Source organism: Sapajus apella, unplaced genomic scaffold, assembly GCF_009761245.1.
Source record: "Sapajus apella isolate SASKATOON/1434 unplaced genomic scaffold, GSC_monkey_1.0 scaffold40, whole genome shotgun sequence".
Lineage (NCBI taxonomy): Eukaryota > Metazoa > Chordata > Mammalia > Primates > Cebidae > Sapajus > Sapajus apella.
Genome location: NW_022436980.1, coordinates 17,121,826 through 17,144,186, shown reverse-complemented (window position 1 = coordinate 17,144,186; position 22,361 = coordinate 17,121,826).

Below are 22,361 nucleotides of genomic sequence, written 5' to 3'. Positions count from 1 at the left end.
TATGAACCCTTTTACACTGTTAATGGGAGAGTAAATTAGTTCAACCATTGTGGAGGACAGTGTGGCACTTCCTCAAGGACCTAGAAACAGAAATTCCATTTGACCCAGAAATCCCATTACTGAGTATATATCCAAAGGATTGTAAATCATTGTAGTATACAGACACATACACAGGAATGTTCATTGCAGCACTGTTTACAATAGCAAAGACCTGAAACCAACCAAAATGCCCATCGATGATAGACTGGACACAGAAAATGTGGCACATATACACCATGGAATACTATGCAGCCATCAAAAATGATGAGTTCATGTCCTTTGTAGGGACATGGATGAACCTGGAAACCATCATTCTCAGCAAACTGACACAAGAACAGAAAATCAAACACCACATGTTCTCACTCATAGGTGGGTGTTGAACAATGAGAACACATGGACACAGGGAGGGGAGCATCACACACTGGGGACTGTTGGGGGGAAATAGTGGAGGGACAGCAGGGGGTGGGGAGTTAGGGAGAGAGAGCATGGGGAGAAATGCCAGATATAGGTGATGGTGAGGAAGGCAGCGCATCACACTGCCATATGTGTACCTATGCAACAGTCTTGCATGTTCTTCGCATGTACCCCAAAAACTAAAATGCAATTAAAAAAAAGAATTTAGTAGTTAAATGTCTGTCACAAATGACCAGTTAGCAAAAATCTTAATCTAGGCCTGCTTTAGGAGTTCAATTTTATAAACTTAATTTTCTCCAAAATATTTTTTTCTAAAAGATATATAGTTAAAATATTAACAAAGGTTTATTTATGTATTTTCAAGCCTAACATCCAAGACTTCTACAGTCTTGTTCAATTTGAGTTTGGATCATAATACTGATAGACACAATCTAAAATGCCAAAATCATGAGTATTGAAATCCTGAAAGATCAAAATCCTAGCAGTCTACAATTCCAAGAATCATAATCCTGAAAGATCAGAATCCTGAAAATATAATTTGGGAAAAAATTTTTAATAATATTTATGTTTTTAAAAATGGATTTACTTGAGAAACATATAAACACATAGCGAAACCTCTCATACGTCACATTATGCAATGTTAGGCGATAACACATACATTTTATTAATATAAATCATTGTACTCTAAAGACTCATGCATAGTGTCTGTTTATTGCAGCACTATTCACCATAGCAAAGACATGAAATCAACCAAAATGTCCATCAATGGTAGCCTGTATAAAGAAACCATGGACTACTATGCAGCCATCAAAAAGAATGAGATATTGTCCTTTGCAGCAACATGATGGAGCCGAAGGCCATTAGCCTAAGCAAACTAATGCAGGAAGAGAAAACCAAACACTGCATATTCTCACATTTAAGTGGGAACAACAGACCCAAAGAAGGGAACAACAAACCCTTGGGCCTACTCGAGCGTAAAGGGAGAGGAACAGAAAAAATACCTGTCAAGTACTGTGCTTAGTAACTGTGCGACAAAATAATCTGTACAGCCAACCTCCATGATATGCATTTATCTTTATAACAAACCTGTACATGTACCCTTGAGCCTTAAATAAAAGTGAAAGAAAAAGAAAGAAAGAAAGAAAGAAGGAAGTAAAGAAAGAGAAAGAAAGAAAGAAAGAAAGAAAGAAAGAAAGAAAGAAAGAAAGAAAGAAAGAAAAGTAATAGTTTCCCCTAATGTGATGCAATTTTCTTGATTAGAACTAAAAACATACTAATCCCTCCCAAGAATTTGGCTTTCAGCATTTCAATATTCAGGGTTTTAATCTCTTGAAATTGTGATTTTTTTTTTCCTGGATGTTTGACATTTTAAACACAAGAATTTTGATCTTTTAAGATTTCAATATTGAGGATTGTGTCTTTCAGGATTATTAACAACACCGACCAACTGATCTCTGTAGACCTACTCCACCACTCAAGTATGTGGGTTCTGGAACTATGAACCTGATGTCAAATTGTTGGTCTGTTACCTGTTAATTATGTAGCCTAAAAAAGTCAATCTTTGGGAGGCCGAGGTGGGTGGATCACGAGGTCAAGAGATCGAGACCATCCTGGTCAACATGATGAAACCCCATCTCTACTAAAAATACAAAACATTAGCTGGGCATGGTGGCGCGTGCCTGTAATCCCAGCTACTCAGGAGGCTGAGGCAGGAGAATTGCCTGAACCCAGGAGGCGGAGGTTGCGGTGAGCCGAGATCGCGCCATTGCACTCCAGCCTGGGTAACAAGAGCGAAACTCCGTCTCAAAAAAAAAAAGTCACTGTGTCTGGGCTTCCATTTTTCGTATCCGTCTATTGTGATTCTTACAGATGTGTAAGGATTAACTGAAATGGCCTACTTGAAAAGACCATACCATGCTTATTCCTTCAATAGTGTAACAATCTGGGCTTAATCAGAAAAATAGAAGCACCTTAGAGTAATTACAGTAACAAATAAATGCAGGAGCCTACAGTGATGGAGAATTTGATATGTTATGCGAGACAAGAGTAGAAACCCAGAAATTTTCAAAAACGTGGAGTCAACTTTTCCTCTAGAACGGAGGGATACAGGAGGAGATATTACTAGAGCATAAGGGCTGAGCTCTCCTCCAAATCAATAGATTCAATGCAGAGAGATCCACCTAAAAAGAGAGGGGACGAAACTATTGCTGGGATAGCTCTTGATACCAAAAGAGTAGTGAATAAAATACCCTGGTATTTCCTTTTCTCACACTTTTCAATATCCAAGTAGTGCCACATGTTTTTAAAACCAGCAGGAAGCCAGATAACAGGTAGCCTTAGAAATAATATAAGGGATCAATAATATAATAATAAAATAATATAAGGTCCCCCTTCTATCACCCATTGGTCTGGGAAAAAGGCAAGGGAAGGAATGAATATGAGAACAAATAATACTAAAATTTATACAGTGTTATGTATTTTGGAGTTTAACACTATAAAGTATTAAAGGGCACATACAGTATTTACAGAAATGAAAAAAAGATCATGAAAGATGAAGAAATATGATGAATTCATAGAAAATGTTCATATGTGTATATATGTGTGTGTGGGTGTATATGTATATATATTTCAACAGAAGTTACACATCCTTAAAACCAGACACATGACTATTCATAATGAGAACTAAATATCAAAAACACATGTTGAATAAATTTATAACTTATTGTTATCTTCCAAGGTGAAGAAATAAATAGAACATAATTTGTATATGTCTCAATTGTCTTTCTTTTTCACAAGTGATATTAATGATTAGAGAAAACATAAAAATACAGTAAGTACAGAAATAAAAGTAAACATCTCCTATAATCTCATGTAGATATAAAATTGATATATTTCCTTCCAAATATGGTATATAACTGCAAATGTAGAAGAAAATATAAATAGCCTAATGTCATTTGATGGTGATGTGGATCACCTTTTATCCATTTATGTTAGAAATTTTGCTAACATTTAATATGCCTCAAGCACATAATTTTTAATTACTGTATAATATTCTATTTTATATACACACCAATTTTTTAAATCCATTTCTATATTGGTAAGCCCTTAAATTTCTTTCAGTTTATTAGTAATATAAAAAACTTTAAAATAATTCTATAAAAATGCTTCAAAAGACATTACAAATTTTTTTTCAGATAAGCAAACTTTTACAGAACAATAGCACTCATGCTTCATAAGCCTGAAAGAAGGTTGTATTATTGTACATACCGGTGAATAATAACTTGTTTCCTTTGGATAATAATTTTGTGTCATAGTTCAAAAATATTATCTAACTTTTTGACATAAAAATTATTTCTATTTACCTTATGAAAATTATAATGTAAGAAATCAAAATTGCAATGCGGAAGTTTTTCATTTTAGTAATACTTAAAAAAAAGTGTATGATGTTCATCAGAATAGAATTAGAAAAATTAAGTTACTTTATTTCCAAAATGTTTAAATTTGTTTAAAACACACAAATTCATATTTATTGAATTGAAAAAGAAACAAGGAAGGCATAAAACCATATGTAAACTATGAACTAAAAAAATAGTGATTTGAATGTAAATATGTACTTATGCATTTTTGTACCCATGTGTACTGCTGTGGGCTTATGCACATAATTACAAGGGGTAATATTCTCTTGCCATTTTATTTACTAGGCAGAAGTATATATTTATGACTTGCACAATGTCTTGAGAACTTTTCTCTAGATGATGCATAATACCATATAATTGTTTAAATATACCTAATGAGGACTGAGGAATCTTATAATATTCTAAGAGGTAAACTATAAATCAATTCTTGAATCGTCTACTGCTTATGGGTAAGTATGAAAGACAGCTAAATAAGAAATTTTTTAAAATTAGAATTTTACCCACAGATTTGAGGCAGTTTTTGAATTCTTATACCACCAGCTTATCTTCACACCCTATAATTATTTTTGAAGGGAGCTAAAATTGTGAAAATATTCTGAAAATAAGCCTCTCTAAAACCTATTTACATTTTCAAAAATACAAACCTTCGATACAAGCTTTTTGTTTTATTTTCCTGATTTATATTTTATTTTATTTATTTTCCTGCTTGCCTCACAGGTGGCTACCGGGCTTCAGGAGGATAATGCAATATCCTAAGTGTTTTCCCTGCACATTAGCCTTTTTTTCTTTAATAAGTAACTATCTCAGTTTTATAGGGAAGAAAGAATAGGTCAACCAAGATACAGCCCAAAATACTGAAAGTGATTACCCATAGAGATTACAATGACAATATTTTCCTTTTCTTTGTAGTATTACTTCCCATATTTGGTGGTTTTCAATTTTTATTTTTTACAAAATGTCACTGTATTGCTAATTAAATGAAGAATATTACATATTTTATTATGAAAATTGATATATATGGTTTTTATTTTCTCCATCTTTTAATCTTGTCTGTTGTTTTTTTTTTGAGAATCTGTTTTCATGATTTTATTTATGCTATTTATTCTTCCTAGAAAGTGTTTTGCTTTCTCAGTCTTGAACAGATTCTAACAGCTTTTCACATCATTTTCTGAACTCTTTATTATTTTATTACATTTAATTCTTAATTACAGTAACAATTATCATCATGTTCAGCATTGCACATAATTTTCTCTGTGTGTGTATATACACATACACACATAATTCCTAATCATGCATAGGAAAGTGAAATGTGTAAGATTGAGTTTGTCTGCGGACTGCTCAACTCAAAAAGTTCCCTGCTCAATTGAGTGCAAAAGCCCAAACACTGCATATGAAAATTATCTGATATATTTATACTGTGTAGAAGTGGAAGAGTTATATTTATGCTCTCTCTAATATCCATAAATTAATTTCCCTAAAATAATGACGTACTCTCGATTATCAGTATCAAGCCACAGGAAGAAATCGCTATAAAGTAGTTATGAATTGCAGATATATGTTACATTTTCCTGAAGGTTTACATGAATCATTTGTAATTTTATTAAAAGTAAAGCTTTCATAGATGTACCATTCACAATACTTTAAATAAGCTCTCATCATTCAGGCATAAATTTGAAACTGAGTGTCTTTTCTTTCTTTCTTTTTCCTTCCAAACATGATCAACTTAAAATAGAAAATGAAGGGGGAAAGCACAATGGGTTCAAGTACAAGTCAAATCTATAATTTCTGTATAAAAATAATGAACACAATACAAGGCACTTCCAAGCTTATTTCCTCCAGAAAAAGAGCATAATCAGAGTGTAATGAGCATTGAAATTAATAAATTAAAATTAAATGTCCATAAGAGAAAAAATGCATTTCAGTCAGGCAGTAATTATGTTTCCAACCTTGTAAATTAATTCCCCGAATGAATATCTTTCAGTGTACCCAATCTATTATCTATTTTCAGCTTTTTATTCAAAGCTCAGTGCTCCTAACTTGACTAAGCCATCACATTATTAAAAAACAAAACAAGAGGTGTTCATTCACACACCCTCTGACATTCGCCGTTACATAAAATCTTCTGCTGGTTTTGTATGCACACTTCCCCACCCCCACATCCCACAACACCTAATTATGATAAAGAAACAAATGGAGCCACCTGTAGTTTTAGGTAAAAAATTTGTGAGGATATTAATATCAATTAATTGAAAAAGAAACAAGGATGACAACAGATAAGGTGAACAAATATTACACCATTAAATAAATTAATATTCTTATTTTCTGCTTAGAAGGTAATTTAAGATAATGGTTAATTGGTTGAGTTTGATGTCAGGTGTTGAGGTTCTGGTTTTTACTTGTAGATTTCTGTCATGCCACAGTCATGGGCAAGCTACCTTTTTGTTCAGTTTCCTCTTCTTACCAAAAAAAAAAACAGAAAAAATTTTGCATCATAGGGTAATTATGAAAAACAAATTATATGTTTTTATAAGTTTTTAGCTTATTATTTGCCACAAAGTAAGCACCATTAATATGAACTATGTTTGGCATTTAATGTAAAATCCCTCAATTAGTCCTTTATGCTATATCCTTTTTCTTCTGTTCTGAGTAGATGTCATGTAAACAATCAATCATTTTGGACACAAAAATTGTGCATATCTGTAAGAAATATTTCATTGCTACTTTAGATAATGTCAGCAACTTAGTGGTTCTAAAACAATGAGAGAAATGTATAATGAGTCTTGGTTCTGGCAATGATAATGAAATGAATGCTATAGGAGAGTACATTTTATGTATTTGAAAGCAAGAAAATACAATAAAATTTTAGAAGGCAATTTGGGGTCAGTAATTAACCTTACTGCACAATTAAAGATTGCCATATAATTTTGTGAGTAAATAAGTGAAGCTCTGGGAGAATGGTCTATCTCGTAGTAGGTGAAATTGTATTGTTTATTAATTAATTGGAGAAGGAACCAGGTGTGTTCATCTGTGGCTGTGTTAATACAGAAAGAGCATTGGAAAAATACTAAGATGTCTTGCCCCAAATCCAAGCTCCATTATGAACTCTATGTCCTTCAATAAGTCACTTCGATGGAGCTATTTCCTCTAATTAAAGTATTTTCAAAGTGAAGTAAGGGCTTAAGTTTCTTCAGATACTGTGATGCTATCATTAATACAGGGCAGTTCTCAAAATATGAGCTGAGGACAAGCTACATATTTATGTGAGGAGGGATTTTCCTTATAAACTTTAACAAAGTAGCCTATAAAAACATTAAATGCAGAAGCAAATAAGATAATCCAGCTGTATCCCATTTGGTGCCCATTACAGAAGTTTGCAAAAATATAAAAGTGCCTTAATTCTCACATTTAAAGCTTTTTTTTTTTTTTTTTTGAGATGGAGTTTCACTCTTGTTGCCCAGGCTGGAGCTCAATGACATGATCTCAGCTTACTGCAACCTCCACCTTTCAAGTTCAAGCAATTCTCCTGCCTCAGCCTCCCAAGTAGCTGAAATTACAGGAATGTGCCACCACGCTCCACTAATTTTGCATGTTTAGTAGAGGGGGTTTCACTGTGTTGGTCAGTCTGGATGGTCTCAAGCTCCTGACCACATTGATCCACACACCTCGGCCTCCCAAAGTACTGGGATTACAGGCGTGAAACACCATGCCCAGCCAGCATTTTTATTTTTAAAAAATATAGTTATTTTTATAAAATTCTTGCCTATATGATCATTGGTTTAAGTAATTAAAATATAATTACTTTAAACTTTTTATCATGTTTAAATATCGCTATAATAAATAGTGACATATAATCTACATAAAATAATTTGGGACTTTCAACTATTTTTAGGCATATAAAAAGATTCTGTGTTATAGTTATCTTTTTATTGAAACCCATTTCATTACCTTTTACTCAGTTTTCCCTATTTAGCCTTTCCCACAATGGTAATTTATATTCTGTATACTCTAATGCCTTGCCATAAACTCAATTTGATATTTTCAAATGGAGTATTTTTTTCCAATAAGGTAAAAATAATTCAGTATTTTCCTAACTATCAACTAGTATTAAATTATATTTTAGCCCACAGTTTTCCTAAGGGAAGTTTCCATTTGCTCTACAAATATTGAAAATATAAGGTTATCATGAAAATAATATAGAAAATTTTTTCATAACATGGCTTGCTATATGAAGGGGAAAAGTCTTGCATATGAATGTATGAATTATAAGATCACTTACTACATTGATTTTTCAGGTCCAAGCACTAATATCTAAGTACATCATGGGAAGTGAAAAGAATCACAGGTACTGATTACTTTTCGATGGTCATTTGAGTGAAGTTGAAAATTGTTTTGTTTTTGTTTTTTGTTTTTGGAAAGAATAAAGACAGACCTCATGAATTCATGTGGTCTAAAATTAGTCCAGGAAGAAGTTTAAGGGTAAAATGCAGCCCCCTTGATTTTCAGAACGATAGTGAGATTGATAAAGTTGAGCTCTGGGCTGATAAGATTTTCATTTCCGCTGCTGATACTCTACCAAAATCAACTCATTTGTTTCTTTTGTTGTTGGTTATCAAGTATTTGCAATGGAAGTCCATATTAGGCAGATGATAACATTTCCTGTCTTTGAACTATAAATTTTAGCATCCAAACAGCAAATTAATGATTTCCTTTTAAAACACTTTTATACTAAAATTGAAATGCAGGACAGTGTTCTGGGTGGCCTTGGACTCACCCAGTTCTCCAGACCTCCTTTTTCACTTGTAATTTGCAAGAATAACTATAGAATGTGCTGGGAACACAGCATCTTGGGATAAGAGGGGAGTTGGCCAGAACAGCCTGGGCCTCTGTTCCAGTCCCCTCCACATCAGAATGTCTTTCAGTGCTTTATTCTAGCATGTGACATGGCCTCAGGTTACGAAACTCAGAGCAAACATCCCTCAGCAGCAGTGCAAAGTGGGGCATGCACAGAAGAAATGCCATCTGCCCCAGGCAGCTTTCCTGAGCTTTGGAAGACCAATGTGTAATGAATTCTAGGATTCTGTTGTCCCTGCTGCCTCTCTGTAAGTAACACATCTTCATCATGTAACTTGTGGTGTGCAGGTGCATGATATTCTATCTCACCATACTCAGATCAGTTGATAACTGGTACACAGTGAACCCGCTTTACACCAAAGACAATCAAGAACTCTGGAGCAGCTGAGATTTTACCCTGCTTACAAGATAGCATGTTAGCAGGCCAGTTTCGTACATGCTGGCAAAAGATATGAGACTCCTGGGTCAGAAACAGAGGGCTTCATTACTTATGGCACAGTAGGCATCATGAATTTCACATTCATACTTGATATTTTTGTCCCCAAGCCTCACAGACATGTGGAGCAGTCTGGGAGCTGCTACACACAACAGTGGATTTGCATCACAGCTGAAGAAGATAGAGTTTAAAGAACAGTAAATATTGTAAAGGGGCACTAACAAACCTACCCAATATTTAGACACTTTATTCTCCTAGATGACAAAAATATTGTCTCTCTTACCACTCTATACTGGAGATAGATGTGTGGACTTGATCTCCAAGCTGGCTTGATAATCAAAAATCCTGAACAGATACTGTAAATCAAGATCTATCAAAGCTTTTGCTCTGAAGAAATACAGAAATAGGAGGAAACCATGGAGATGGGAGAATGTCATTTTCTCCCAACAATTTGGATGGCCCCAGATTCTGCCCCTTCTCTGAAAACATTTCTGGAATTTTTCCCAAAGTCCCCTTATGTTAATAAATGCTACCATACAGGGGGTGCAGATAAACAGAACATACTGCCCAGGCTGTCCCTCCAAAAGCAAGAACTATGCTCAATCATTCAAATAGAACTAAAACTCCTAAGGCCTGCCAACCAGCCAGTATGCTGCTTTAGAGGCACTGTCAACCTGTCTACTCCACTAGATAGAAGTTCTACCTGGAAGACTGTAAAATTAAAAATAAAACTTTGTTTCTAGGGTCATTATGCATGCCATTGAAATTGTACTTCCTATGTGGCAGTCAGGCATTATTTTGCCTTTCTCTCAAAAGCAGGGTGGCTTGCAACTAAGGAATGGTCATAAGAAAATGTCAAATGTTGAAGAAACACCACCTCAACCCTGGGAGTTATTCAGTGACGAATTTCTTACTAGCCAGAATTTGTATACATGATAGAATGGCGACAGTTTTGCTCCATTCAGGCTAGAGTCTACGTTTGCACATGTATGCTGCCATACCTAGAATAATGTTACTGGCCTACAGGAAAGTCCAATACACAAAATTAAGGAGAAACTCCTTGGCTTTGTAAGGTAGATTCTGATGATATAGGGATTTGTTTACTTGGGATACTGGGTGGTATAGCTGAAGTCAAAACTGCGTCTTAGTTTTATCCTGCTACATGGAGTTCTGTTGAGATTAGCTTTAGTCAAATGCTGCATGAAAAATATTGAACAGTTTCTGTCCCATGCCATTGGTCAGATGTATCAAAGTGGGTGATGGACTGGTGTACTCATGGGAAGCTTACCAGAAGCCAGGATGGTATAGAAAAGCGAGATGAATATTAAGTGAACATTCTCCTTGGGTCTCATGTTTTGGCACTGCTGAGCACAGATATGACAGCTTCTGTTCTGAACTGTTTGTTTAAAGATGTCTGCATACTAAAAAGCCTGGAATTATAAATGTAATGTCTCCTCCTAGGGCAGAGAGTAGACATATTTGTTACCCAGAATAGTAAGCATAATTTCTCCCTCCTACACAACAGTGGTCAGGCTTATTGGCATACTATTTTAAAATTGAGGTTTCCTAAATTTGGGACTCCTCAGTGATGACACAAATTTATTATATTCACAGAAAATACTCTGGCCAATACACAAGTCCCTGTGGGATTAGGGGGCAAGAGTAACCAATGGAATTATGAAGGTGATATCGTTTGCTATGCCATGAGTAATATAGTTCTATCTCTCATCCAAGGATCTCATGCTGTCTTTCAGAATCCATTATCTGCTAGCTTACAAGTATAATAAAATCTCAGACCCTGTAAATCATTGACAAATATTTATCCGTATCAAATTTGATTAATGATGTCAGGATTTTCATTAAAAACATAATTGCTTTAACACTTCAGGAAATTAAATATACTTGGGCAGTAAAAAATATTTATTATTGATCTCATAAAGTTTCTACATAAAATATAAAATGTTACTATAAGCAAACAATTACTTTTTGTCCTCTGAATAGTCAATAGAAAAGAATGCATTTTTTTATCCATTCTTTTGTGTTGTAGATGGGATTGACTAATTTGTTTTCAATTTTAATCCAAAATTTGCTGCGCCTTTACATTTCTTTGAAACATCAATCTTTTTAAAAAGCAAAGACTTGTTTAACTTGCTCAAATACTCACTGGTTTTATTGACAATTGATAATATCATCTTTTCCTTTTATTAAGAAAAGTTCAATTTGAAGTTTTGTAGAATTTTGTACGTTCTCTAAAACCTGTCAATTTTAATTAGCAAAGATACATTTTAGGCACTTACTTGTTCAAAATCTAATAAATAATCAACTGCAAGTGCCTGTTTTTCTTCAAATTTATGTAGCCTGTTTTCTAACATGGTTGTTTTTCAATTGAGAAGAATCAAGAAACATCTGAATTACTGTCATTTTTTTTCTTTAATTCCTTTTACCAGATTAAATAATCACAACAGTGTTCTGTAAAACAGTATGGTGAAACATTCCTTACATCTCCCTCCTCTGGAGAAGACTCCCTTTTCATCCAAGAAATTTTACTGACATTTCAGCTTTAATTCCTGCTCTGTAGCCCAAGGAGTATCCTCTGATGCTAGAAGTTAGTTTCCTAGGGAAGGCATACACAATTCTCTTTGGTATTCTTTTAATTACTGTTGTTATGAAATATTTTTAAAGAAAAATAAATAGAGGCATATCAGAAGATATAGAACAACGCCCTCATTCTATACTGAGCTATGAAGTATAACTGGAAAGTTTCACTGACATATAATTTTCACACAATCTTATCCAATTATGGATAAAATAGAAAGTTCATAGTATATTTCAAGCATAATTTCAAAAGCTGTGGTGATTTAGACAGTGACTGCATGATAGTTTTTTTCCCCAACTTTCAGGCATCAGATCAATCATTTCATTCAAATTTTTGTTATTTTTATTCAACATGGTTAAATATGACTATTCCATGAATAAAATGATATTGCTTGTCAGTGATTGATGATTAGTGGAATAAAAAGAAAATAAAGAAATGTAGCAACTGTGAACTAGAGCAATCAGGTGTACCTCAATACAAAATGACATATTTTTATTAGGAGAGGAGCAATTTTGTTGTTCAACCAGTACAAAGAAGAAGATTTTAAGAGTTCCAAAATTTGACTAAGAAGCAAAGCAAGATATCACAATTGATCTGGATTTTGACTACTTTGCATAAACTCAAGTACAGAAGGGAATGAATATGCCCCTTTCTAGTCTTCTGAATTTTTCCAACTGTTCTAGATATAAAGTTCTGGGACAAGGAAGATGACAGAAAACACAAAGTACAAAGTAGGCGACAAAGGTGCTTTGTCAAAGGGATTGACTAAGTGGTAACTTTTTAAATAAAAAACCTGTGAACCACTATTAAGGTGTAATACACAATATGAAAGTGAACTTGTGAAGTTGTATTGTGATTATATGATAGTAGATGAAGCCCTTACACTGTTCCCTCCATTCAGATCTCTCCTAATAATCTAGACTTCAGATCTTGATGTTCTGCATTCTACAACTATGAGAAATTTTATTTCGGATACCTATACTTCACTCAGTCTTCTTTCTATTCCCTTTGCCATGTGATTTTGTTGTCTCTTACTGTGCTAGATATGCATAAACTCACTCCTGGGTTTGGGACTAAGTGATGTGACTTTGAACCATGTGATGCTATGGCCTATGTGCATGGCACAAGCTGAGTGAATGTGCACATGTATTGTTCTTGTGTTTTCTCCTTTATTTCTTGAGTTTCTACCACAAGAAGAACATGATTCAGCCAGTTTGATGTCCTGGTTCAAGCAGAGTAAGACACATGAACTAGATCTTGACACAATTTGCAGCTTGGAATTGACAACATTAAACTTTATACTCTCAAACCTATGTTCCTGGAAAATAGCAACAGGGAAAGAAACATCTCAATTCTTTTTTTGGTCTACCACTCTTCCCAATATAATTTAGATAAGACTCAAGGACATTCCTTCTTATTTACCTATGGCACATTCCCATTCTTTACCTCATAAATGATAAGCAAACTGTTCCCATTGACAAGTCTGGACGAAAGACTTCTGCTTTCTTCAGGTCCTGAATTGTGATCTACCGTCAGCCTGAGCCAGCATACAACCTGTTCTTAATGACTCATCCTGAGCAACCACTGAGCACAAGGAATGACATTCCCTGGTCAACTGTCTCAGCATACCATCCGCTCCATCCTACCCAAGTTTTTCTGACCTGGTTTACACCTCTTTATGAAAGAAAAACTCTCTTCATCCTACCTTTGCAACACTCGTAGATCTGACAGAGGATCTCTCTCTCTCAATATTCCCTTTGCCTGTATTACAATATTTATTTGTTCCTACCACAATAATCTTTTCAAATAACATCTCTCGTTAATTAAGTCCAGATGTGTTTTTTAACAGTTTTCTGGTACTGTGACACAAATGGCATGGAAGCCACCCATTAGATCCTAATGTCTTCACCCAAGTATTAATGCCAGCTTCTTAGAGACTTTGTGCTCATTTCTAGCTGGGGAGATCCAAATCCAAGGTGATAAGTCAAAACTCCTAAACCTCTGCTCTGGACGTTTTTATCTTGTAGTGTGGTAAAGAGTGACTTTGGTTCTTTCTGGCAGAGGTTTTTCTTTGGCCCTTCCATGAAACCTCTTTTCTTTTCCTTCAACTCCTTAAATCTATGGATAATGGGAGGGTAATCTCATTGGTTCCTTAAACCCAGGGACTGGACAGGAGTATTTGCTAATCTTAAACTGAGGATTGTGTGAGAAAACAAATTGAGCAGGGCTTGTTTCTGGCTCTATTAAGGTCTCATTTCTGATTTAATTATCTAATCCACTGGTATTATGGATGAGTTCATTATACCTTTGTCTTCCATGAGTGACAAAATGCCTCACCATTCATCACTATTATGGCGCTTATTCAGTTTAATATCTTCAAAAGGGATAAATTTTACCAAAGACAACTTAGAATTATAGTGGATATTTTGAAGAGCTTGGAAACTCCCCAAACTGGCTCATCTAAGACCTTTTCTCTCATCAACCCCATTCATGCTTCTTTTTCCCCACATACTATCTTCTTGTCATCTCTCTCAAGTTCCTTGTTCTGTTCTCCTTAATGCCACTAATTCCTCCATCCTTCTGTCTACCTCTAACAAACCTTTCCCTTCCCATTCCAGCCCCTGAACTCCCTATGTTTACTTAAGCTTCAGGCTCTTCTATCCCCATCAGGGGCTTTCAAGAGACTCTGAGACCCCAGAAGGAAAACCTAAGGCTGAGAAAGCTAGAGATACAGTTGCTTATTATATCCACCCATGTGGGCTTCCACTTGGTCTCCCCTCAATCCCTTGCTCATAATTTTGGCTACAAATTCTCTAAGATTACACATCATGATAAAGGAAATCTCAAAGATCCCCAAAAATATTAGTGAGGATACCATCAAGCAGGTAAACTCAAATTGACCCATCTTCCAGAATTGCAATCCAGGTGAAAATATAAAGGTCAGGCAAAAGAAGAGACAGCCATTTTATATGAACCATGAGTTGCAGTTTTAGAATTGAAGTAACAACTCTATTTTTGTCTGTCTTTATTTTTGTCAGTAGGTTTGTTAAGTAGCTATCGATTTTCAGTTGGTATTTCCAAATTAGAATATGAAATCTCTTTAAGGAATTCTATTCTGATTGGTTTAGAGTTAAATAAGCACTGATACAAATTCAATATACTACAAAATCCTATAAATTAAATATATTTACACTTTAACACTTTTAAAAGCATTATGATGGTAATTTTAGATGTCAAGCTGACTGGGCTAATGAATATCTAGAGAATTTCTGAAGAATCATTTCTGTTATGAGAGTGTTTCCAGAAGAGATTGGCAGGTTGGTTGATGGTCTGAGCAAAGGAAACCTGTCCTCAGTATGAGTGGGCACCATCCAATTGGCTAGGGTCTCAGACAGAACAAGAAAGGAAGAGGAAAGCTGATTTGCTCTCACTCACTCCTGGATCTGGGAAACTCTTCTCCTGCTCTTAGAGATCAGAATTCCAGCTTCTGGCCTTTCTACTCTAGGACTGACACCAGTGGCTTCCCAGGTTTTCAGGCCTTCTGCCTTTGACTGAGAGTTACATCATCCTCATCTTCTTCTCTGTTTTTGAAGGCTTTGAACTTGGACTAAGCTGTGATACCAGCAAGCCACAGTCTCTAGCTTTCATATAAACCAGTTGGGAAACTCCTCAGCCTCCATAATTACATAAAACAATTCTCTTCATAAATTATTATCTATCTATCATCTATCTATCTATCTATCTATCTATCTATCTATCTATCTATCTATCATCTATCTATCTATTTACCTATCTACCTACCTACCTACCTATCTATCCATCCTTTTGGTTCTGTTTCTCTGGAGAATCCTGACTAATCCCTGAGTAACCACATGCTTCACCATTCTTTACCATTATGGTGCTTATTCAGTGCAGTATCTTCAAAAGGGAAAAATTTTACCAAAGATCATTTTGAATTACAGTGGATACTTTGAGAGGCTTGGAAACTTCCCAAACTGGCTTATCTAAGACCTCTCCTTTCTTATCAATCCTATTCATACGTCTTTCTTTTTTTCCACATTCTGTCTTGTCTTCGCCTCTCTTCAGTTCATATATATATTATGTGTGTGTGTGTGTACATATATATATTTAAGAGGCAATGTCTTGCTCTGTGGCCCATACTGGAGAGCAGTGGTGCAATTGTAGCTCATTGCAGCCTTCTGAGCTCAAGCCAACTTCTCCCTTCAGCCTGTTGAGTAGCCGAGACTATAGGTATGTGTCACCATGCCCAGTTAACTATATATATATATATATATATATATATATATTTATTTATTTATATTTTTATATATATATATATATATATATATTTAGATGAAGTCTCACTCTGTTGTCCAGGCTGGAGGGCTGGAGTGCAGTGGTGTGATCTCAGCTCACTGCAACCTCTGCCTCCCCGGTTCAAGTGATTCTTTTACCTCAGCCTCCTGAGTAGCTAGGATTACAGGCATGTGCCACCTTGCCTGGCTAATTTTTGTATTTTTAGTAGAGACTGGGTTTCACCATGTTGGCCAGGCTGGTCTTGAACTCCTGACCTCCTGATCTACCTGCCTCAGCCTCCCAAAGTTCTGGGATTACAGGCATGACCCACTGTCCCTGGCCTCCAGTAACTATTTTATATTTTGTATAGATGGGCTCTCACTATGTTATTCAGGCTGGTCCTGAGTCCTGGCCTCATTGATTCTCTCACCTTGGTTTCCCAAAGTGCTGAGATTACAGGCATTTGCCTGTCCTAATACAAATATTCTTATAGAAACTAAGCCAAATGCTTTAGGAATTCGAATTCACATAACTTAAATCTTTAACAGAGACTGTTTTAATATTGCTGGTTTTAAAAAGCAACTATTTGTTCCGAGTTATCAACATAATGTATGACATAAATTTATATTTTTATTCTATGCCCTAAATGTATACCAGTCCAAAAGGTGAGAAAATCATTATTTGTATGACCATTTTTTCCTCATCCTTTAGTTTTTGCTTTTGTCAGTTTCTTAGTGAGTCTTATCTTCTACCCTGACTAACATAGGTAACCCCTACAAGACAATATTTATTTCTGATATTTTAAAATATACTACTTATGCAAAATTAAATTTGTAAAAATGTTATCTAATTTTATTCTTTCTTAATCACCAAATGAAAGTTTCATGAGAGTAGAGACCATGTCAGATTTGTTTACCAATGGACAATCACATAATACTTAATCAGTTATTGCATAAATATGTAAATCTACTTTACCATAAAGGATGATATAATTTTTATTAAATTAGGCATGTTTTTAATTTAGAGTAATTATTTACTAGAATATTAATTTATTTGCCAATAAAAATGTGAAGCCTAAGAATTTGTAATAAAAAATCATGACTGGAAGGCAGCTTAACATTAATGCAAACACAATACTTCAGAGAAAAAAAATTGCTGACCAGCAAAGTGACAATAAATAGCATATAAGCAGTTCAGTCAAAACAGTTAAGTCTGTTGTGCCTATAAACGTAGGCATAATCTTGTCAGTCTCATCTGTTTTGATAATAGTTTTTGAAACCTGCAAATGTTTTACCATTTAGTAAGAATTCAGAGAATCAATTATTGAAAAAAAAGTCCAATTTTCTAAAGTAAATCTTAAAGTAATAGATTGAATTTGGTTGCTTCTGCTGATTATTAATTCAAAAGCCTAATGATGACTTCTCTCAATCTGGTGAGCTTCTGACAGAGTTTTTTAGTTTTGCTCTAAAACTTGTATAGTTTTTCTTTACATGATTTTAATAGAATGGTCATTGAACTGTTGAGCCGAGATTGCAAAGGAATACCTTGACATTGATAACAGACTATGTGTTTATTGGCAAATAAATACAATTCTTTTAATTGTTCTTTTATTGTTTATAAAAAGAAATAAAATACTGTATAATAATAGGTGTATTCTACTAATATGCATCATTATGATTTTAATTCTTCATATCTGCAGTAGTTTTGCTATTTCTTTTTCACCTCTGACAGGAAGATAAATAACTGGGTTATACATATCTGATGATGTTGCAAGCATCAATTCGATAAATAATTAGAGTTTAAATACCCTAAACGACATAAAAAATGTGCTGGTTTATTCATTGTAAGTAATCAATCAGTTAAATCTATTTTAGATATTTGCTTTTATAATATGGAAAAGAGAAGTTGCTTTTAATTATAAAACAGTTCTCTACAAATATCAATCATCAATAATCATTTCAATGATGGAATATGTTGACTAAAAAATCCTTAGATACAAGTGTCTTTTTTTTTCTCTTTCTTGTCCCACAGTATTTTAATGACTTTCTATTTACATTATTAATTTTTCTTTCTACAAATAAGAAGTGAAAATAATATAGAGAGTTTAGTTTTTTTATAATTTAAAGTCCTATAAATTCAATACAAATATCTTGGAACTTCACTAGAGATTGCAAAACACAGATATAATTATCAGTATTTTTAATTTACTGTCCATAGTTCATAATTATTTCCATGTTTATATTAAACCAATTGAAATAATGTTTTTTCTTATTAAATAAACTGCCCATTGATGTGCAGAGAAAGAAAAAACAAGCGGAGACCATAGAAATGTGCATATAATTTTAAACCTACACTTTATATACAATGTATTCTATACTTTGATACATCTTTTGTTAAACTCATTTAACTATTAAAAATTATAACTTCTTTAAGTATCTTTAAAATACACATAAAATTTTATAGATGAGAAAACTGAGGCACAGAGATACTAAGTAATTTGTATAAGGTCACACAGCCAGTATGCACTAATACTGAGATTTGAACCTACGCAGTCTGGCTCCAGAATCTGTGCTCTTAGCCATTACTTTACAATGACTCTCACTAATTCATGAAATTAACAATGTTGTTGGGAGAAATGATGCTTAAAAGTTGAGAACGACATCTTTTTGAAAACATGAATAGTAATTTCCTTGAATAGAAATATTATGAAATATGACTGGTTAGGAAACCATAGTCATGTGTCACTGTCTTTGTCTGCTTGGTGTTGCTGTAATCAAAATACCTGAGACTGCTCATTTGTAAAGGACTGAAATTTATTTCTGAAAGTTCTATAGGCTGAGAAGTCCAAGATCAAGGCGCCAAGTTTGTTGTCTAAAGCGAATCTGGTCTCTAAGACAGTGCTTTGAATTCTGCATCCTCTGAAGGGAAGGAATATTACTTCCTCACATGGCAAAAGGCAGAGGGTAAAAAGAACAAAGTTTTTCAAGCCCTTTTATAAACACATCTAATTCCATTCATAAAGGCAGAGATCTCATGATTCAATCCACCCCAAAGGCTACCACTTTCAATACTGTTGTATTGGGGATACAGTTTCAACATGAACGTTAGAGGGGACAAAACCATTCCAACCATAGCATTAACCTTCACTCTTGAATTATCTGAAACTTTAAAAATGAAAGAATTGTGATGCCATTACAATAAGAGAGCAAGAACAGTGAATAATGAAAGCAATGACCTGCCTTTTACTTATGACTTTGTCACAGATTCCTTAAGTGACATTAAGATTGGTACATAATTATCCATGTCAGTAGATTTCAACTAGGAAATCATTTGCACCATTTAAAAGTCTCATAAAGTGAAGTATTATAATATTATCTTCTCCTCCAATGACATTAGATTATCTTTATTACCACCATTAGGTCAATACCATGCCTTCAGAAATATAATGAAACCAATGAACTTCAGAGAGCTAATGCACATATTCTCCCTTCACTCAATGTGTCCTAGATTTTATACTCCATATTTGCTCATCTAATTTCTAAGACTTTTCAAACCATCAATTATAGATATTCTGAAATTGAGCTTTATCTGTACATATTCTTCTCCCCTGTTTTCATTTATTATATTCCTAAAATCCACAGACTTCATTTTCATCACTGTCAGTATCGATTCACATACAGCATTTCACCCATCAAGGTCCTCAAGATTAGGTAGTTTAAATCCCACTGTAGCCCGTGATTTCATTGAGATTCTAATTAAATGAAATAAAAGGAGATGTTTATACATTAGAATGGCAAACTTTACTCAACAGTATTGTATGCCTGATGTCCTACTTTTAATTTGTCCTCCATTTTCTTGACTAAACACTACAGAGAAGAAATTACTGACTAGACAGGGATAATATCTACTAGACATTTGGACCACTGACAAAAAAAAATCACATGCATTATGCAGACAGTCATTTACATGCTATAGACAGATAAGAATTTTAGGACAGAAATGTACCACTTCTATGAAAATTTTCTTTTCTCATGTAAACACAATGAAATTGATTGGTAATTATAAACCCTCTGCTGTTTTAATTTGGTGTACTTGGAACTAAGGAATTATGCCAAGAAATTGAGTCAAGTTTCTAGTATTTCACATTTGTAGTCTTCATTAGAAAACTAATGTTTTCTAATTAGAAAACTAAAAGTTTATCCTAATCACCATCTCCCTCTGGAAACATACAACTTCTAAGTACAGATAAAATGAGCTTATCAGAAACCTTGATAGAAAATTTAAAAAGTTACACTGGAATTCATACTCTTGACCTCTAGATACATCAGCTTAGAGCTATGCAGTTCCTCTTTAAAAAGAAATACTACATTGACATACTCTAATGCTTTATCCATATCCAAATAATAAATAACATTATTTGTTAAGTGTACCTTAAAATAGATCTAGTTATTGTTATTGTAGATATCAAAGCTCCAAGATAATCAAAATTATTATTTACATACTGATGAGGTGTATATTTTCACCTAACATCAATTTCTTCCAAACCTCTTCTCCTTCATGTATTAAAAATCCTTTTTTCTGCTAGTTATTCAGTAACTGCTATAAAACCAAAGCCTAAAACTAAACTGGTCAAAAGTAGAACTAGTTGCCATCACAACTCCAGAGGGTTTTAGATTATGAGTAAGAGAGGTGACTAATCGTGGAAGCTTTAGTGAGTTCCGTCACTCTAGAATAAATCATCAAACTCCTTGTGCTACCTAGATATGAACAATTTGTGTTAAGAGCGGCTTTAAGTTTTGAAGAAAAAAAATTTATATATCTTGCAAATTAAAAATGTCTATTATTTTTCCATACGTAATTTTTATTACCTGCAATATCTAACTAATCTCTATTACTTTCTATGTATTTTCCCCTCCTAAAGCTAAGAGGCACTTTTCATGCAAAAATACACAAAAACTGTATTGAAAGAGAACCTGGCAATGAATAGTGTCGTTTAAAATAATCCATGGTGTTTGGATAAGAGAAAATATGGTTCAGAAAACAACCATGTCTAGATCGTTATAAATTGACAGCAGTGAAGAGAGTTTATCAGTTACACTTGGTAAGTTTTAAATATTATATTTCTGTAATATTTCTAGATGAAAGGATGTAATATGCTCCCATAGAGCTTGCTTGATTTATTGGGAAAATAATACATATTTTGAAAAATGAGGCCTGTGAGCATTGACAAAAAAGACTGAACACAGAAGGAGAGGTTACAGTCTGCTGCGTAAATAATGCATTAGAAATCTGTTCCCATTCGAAAGCACAAGTAAAATTTTCTAATGGCATCCAAAATGTTAATTCTGAAGCTCCTTCTCAATTAGGAATGCCACCATTATTTTCTCTTTTAAAGATAATCAAATTAATTATTTTGAATGTAATGAAGACCCAGTTTTTGATGCTTTAAGATGGATTTTGGCATAACAATATTACATCCTCATAATTGGAGTTAAAGGTAACCATTTCAGTTCATATATTTTGTTACAGAATTCAGATGGTTACATTTTTGAGCTTAAAAATAAAGTAGCTAAGAAATTCACACCAAAATGTTCGCAAAATGTTCGATAAATGAAAAAGTGCAACCAATAAATTTGGTTAACAAAAAAGTTGTTATAAATTAATTAAATAATTTATAATAATAATTTATGTAATAAAAACTATAAGATGTTATATTTACATAGTAATTTAATTAAAGATAAATGTAACCCTCCTGTATATTTTTGGAAACTTGTTTTGATTTACATTAAAGGGTAATTTTTAAATGAGGTAAAACAATTTGTAAATAATCAGGTTTAAGTTGCTAGTGTATATTTTCTCCTAACATACAGTAATTATCTTCAGAAATTACTTAGGATATTAACTTTCTTTGTTAGCTTTTCCTCTGCAGCAAGGGCCAGGATTCTATCTAATAATATAGCAGCATACAATAATAATAGTTTAATCAGAAGACTCAAGTAACAATGTGCACTTCATACTGTAAGTTTTTTACCTACTTCAAAGCATCACTTTTTATTTATTATTATTTCATTCTACAATGAAAATTAATTAACCTAGTACCTATTTTCCATTTTCTTAGATCATTTCTTTCATCAAATGGAAGTAATTCTAACTTTTGAGGATTTTGAAAGTTTGTCAAAATGCGATTTCTTTATACTTCTCTATCTCCCTAAAAATAAAAAGTTTCAATTAAAAATGTTTAAAAATAATATTTTTTCAATATTTTAATAACATTTTGATGTCATATATTATAAAATTTTAATATCATGTTAGT